This window comes from Cariama cristata, unplaced genomic scaffold, assembly GCF_000690535.1.
Source record: "Cariama cristata isolate BGI_N322 unplaced genomic scaffold, ASM69053v1 scaffold18374, whole genome shotgun sequence".
Taxonomy (NCBI): Eukaryota; Metazoa; Chordata; class Aves; order Cariamiformes; family Cariamidae; genus Cariama; species Cariama cristata.
In genome coordinates this window covers 1,228-5,211 of record NW_009613718.1, presented here as the reverse complement: position 1 = coordinate 5,211, position 3,984 = coordinate 1,228, and positions in this window count along the sequence as shown.

Here is a 3,984-nt window from a genome sequence, read left to right as displayed (position 1 = left end):
GAGCACCTGCCGTTCAGCCCCTGAGCCCCTCTGCCGTCGGCGCATCCCCCAGCCCCTGGGCACGGAGGTGGGCTTTGCTCTGACGCCTGCACGGAGCCAAAGCCGGTCCATCAGCCCGGGCTGGGCCATCTCAGGTGCTGGTCTGGGCTCTGGAGCTCATTGCTAGACATCAAGTGTTTTGCCTGCGATTTGCTGTCCCAATATAGTTTTACTTTTCTTTGCCAGTAACACTGGCTGAAAGGAGAATAAAAAAAAAGTAGAGATTATTTCTATTTGGACAAACTGTGGAGTTAAAGGCAGATATATGGGTGTCTGAAAGCGACTGTGTGCACAATAACCGGGAAATCTGGTGAAGGTTGTCGTAGTGCCCCAAAGAGAACGAAGAGCTCCAGCACGTAGACAGGGACCTTAAACTCAGTCCCATGCTGCAGTCAGGACACTGGCTCCAGGTGGATGCATTTGTGTCAGAAGACAAAAATATTCCTAGCCCACAACGTGTGACCGGAGGGTGAAGCGTTGCCCACCGGTGCTGTGGGCTCTTTCACTTGGGTGAAAATCAGTGCACGCCCAAAGCCAGGCCAGGGCTCGAGTGTGGGCCGACTGATCTGCAGAGACCGATAAAAATATGTCAGCCTAACCAGGGCCTGCTTCACTCTTCCCCCTACAGCTCCTGAATTAAAGTCTCTTGCCTTCGTTGCAGCTGATTTATAGACAGCCAGTGGCAGAGGTGGGGCCGGACAGGGTGCCTTGGTCACAGCCCACATCCTCCACCTTGTTTTACAGAGGGGAAAAAACGGTATTTAAAACACAGTATGAACTCTACTCCCTAAGGCTGCATCTCTGGTGGAAATTAGTGCAGCTTTATGGTCCAAAGCATAATTCCTTTGGATGGAAAGTTAATTTGACGTACTTTGCGAGACAGGTGTTTCCTTTTAGTGTAGAAAGGCTGAATGAGCCTGGACACCCAACAAGCTTAAGAAAGACCAAATAAATGATGCTCTTCCAGCGGTGCGAGAGGATGCTTTGGTTTCTACAAGATGACAACATGACATGTTCACGGCCATGATCAAAAACAGGATGAGGGCTGCTGCAGCGGGTGTCGAGATCAACGGCGCTCCAGCCTTCCGAGGGGAGGAAGGAGCTCAGAGGCAAACCAAACAGCTCAGAGAGCAAAATGATTGAGAAGGCTCTTTTAAAATGGCATTTCTCCTTGCAGAGAGCAGTCGGGAAGGATTCCTGCTCTGCCTCCCAGGAGACGGGGGGAGGAGGGTGGGCGTACGGGCGATGCTGCGTGGTGATGCTGTGGTTCACGGGGCTGGGCCTCCGAGCAACGCGTGTGGAAGGTGCTCTGGACCGTCAGCAGAGGAGGTGTTCTCACTGATCATGGGGTCGTTGAAGGGTTTGCTTGATCTCCTAACAGCCAAGGGATTACCTTTTCTCTTCTTATCCCCTGGGGGCAAAGGGGGCAACGTTGAGTTTACTGCAGAAAGAAGTGTGGGTGTTCTGAAGAATACAATTCCTTTTTAAACTCAAAACCTTGATTAATGTGCTGAATGCTACGGACCCTGTCCTTGTAAGGATTCTTAACCACTTAACGGGGCCTTGCCCAGTGCCCAGATCTAGGCAATCTCTCCCTGAACTCAAGAGCCTGCATCAAATATGGGCGAGACACGGTGATGGCACTCAGCCCCTGGGTTAGCAGTGAACAGGCAGAAAATCAGCTTGAGGTGAGGGGAACATTTGGATCCTAAATCTTCTGGCTTGATCTATCACAGTGCAGCGTGAGCTGAGGCATCTCCAGCACAAGAGCTGGAAAAACCGATTTGCTTTAGCAGCCCAGCCTCGCGGTGCTGGCTTTGCACCGGCGAAGGGGCAGGCGTGGTGCCGGGGGACACTCGGCTGCTCCTGGGGCGCAGGCACGGCCCCTCCGGGTCCTGCGGCTCCAGCACTGATCACAGGGCATCGCAGTGATGCTTTCCAAGGGCCCAGACATGATCTTCTGCTGCCCTGAGACCTGTTCGCCTCGCTCATGCTGGCTTGCAGCTCTCCAGCCAGCCTTGCTGTTTTTTAAATGGCCTTTGAAATATATCTTTTTTTTTTTTTTTTTTTTTTTTTTTCTGTTGGGCTATCTTGGCCTGGAATTTCTACTGTGGAAGTTTTTTTCCACAAACCCATGAAACAACATGAGTTTCTCTGAAACGAACTGACAGGAGGCTGTATCCAGGTGGAGGTCGGTCTCTTCTCCCCAGTAACGAGTGATAGGACCAGAGGAAATGGCCTCAAGTTGCACCAGGGGAGGTTTAGATGGGATATGAGGAAGAACTTTTTCACTCAAAGGGTTGTCAGGCATTGGAAGAGGCTGGCCCGGGGAGGGGGGGGGGCCCCCTCCCTGGGGGGGGTCCCTGGAGGTGTTTAAAAGACGTGTAGATGTGGTGCTTAGGGACATGGTTTAGTGGTGGAGCTGGCAGTGCTAGGTTAACGGTTGGACTCAATGATCTTAAAGGTCCTTTCGAACCCAAACGATTCTATGATTGTATGAAACAGGTTGTGACTTCTGCTGGGAACACTTCGAATCCAGTGGAAAATAATTCTGGCTTCAAGGCTGTGCTATCCTGCAAAAACTCTGCCCTCATAGATGAAAACTCCAGCTCCTGGAAGCTGCTGAAACACGTGAGGAGTTCGCGCGTTTCTCTGCCCACGTCTCTGCGCGCTTTTCAGGGATGGCTGTGTTTCTGCCTGCCTGCGAGCAGTTCTGCTCGGCCGAGTTCTGCGTTCGTACCCAGCGCTTCCCCTCCCATGCAGCTGCCGTAGACGGTTTCATGTGTGGCAGCTGGTTGCACCCAGCTTTCATGGCATTGAAAAGGAGATCATGGACCAGTTATCACGGGTGATGGAGTTTGTGCTGCCTGCCGCTGTAAGGAAAAGGGAAGCACACCTTTTACATATATAAACCCAAGAATTTACTGCTGTGCTCCCAGCACAGACCAGCTGCTTGTTACTGCTGTCTGCATAAAGCTATGGTTGTGCCACACACAGATAAGTAAAAGTAAAGCAAACTCACCCGGTCGGTCACAGGAATCACCGTCGCGGTGAGACCAAGCCAGCGAAGCCCAGAGCCCGTCTGACCAGCCCCAGCGCTGAGGCCTCACAAACTTGGTGCAAAGCTGATGGCCTGCCACAGAGGATGGCAATGCCACTTTGCTGCCGTTGGCAATGCCCGAACGCCCGGCTGAGAAGTGCCCCGGTGGCACCTGTGGGTGCGTGGGGACAGGAGCATCCCCGGCGCGGAGGGAAGGGTCTGGGGGAGCGGAGAGCAGGGCTGTTCCTCTGCTCGGGGAAAGGTCCACGGCCTGAATTGCTTCCGTAAACTTTGGCTCTTTCAGGACAGGCTTTTTTTCTTTTTTTAAAAGCTTAAAGAGGCAGAAATGACACCACGCCAGGTTCGTGCAAATGAAATGTTTGCCTAGCCTTGACAGGTGGTTTTCCCCAGCTCTGTTTATAAATAGCTGCCTGCGGTGGGAGGAACCCACAATGACTTTTTCCTTTTTCTAAGTCCAGCTATGAACTCTGTCTGCTTAAAAATGCTGCTGGGGATGCCGCAGCATCCGAGCGGCTTCCAGGCTCCCAGTCACCGTGGTGGGCGAGGGGGGATGGGCGACCCCTCAGCTCCTGGGGACCGTCTGGGGAGAACAACCTGTGCCGGCAAACGCCTTCAAACAGGCAGGAGCTGCTCTGCCCTCAGCAGCGATCCCTTTGGGCTGCTTGCACAGGGATTGCCAGGAAGAAAGCAGCAGCTGCCTATTTTTAACACTGCCAGAACTTGAATTACTCTGCCTGTGCCTATGGCTTGTAACTAGCGTGCCCTTGCTGCATCACTCGGGATGTACTCCTGTTTTTTCGAGGAAACGCGTCCCTCCTCCTGCAGCTCCCCTCCGAAGCAAGCGGGGCCAGCGGGAGCATCGGGGCAGCGAGGGCTGGCGGGGG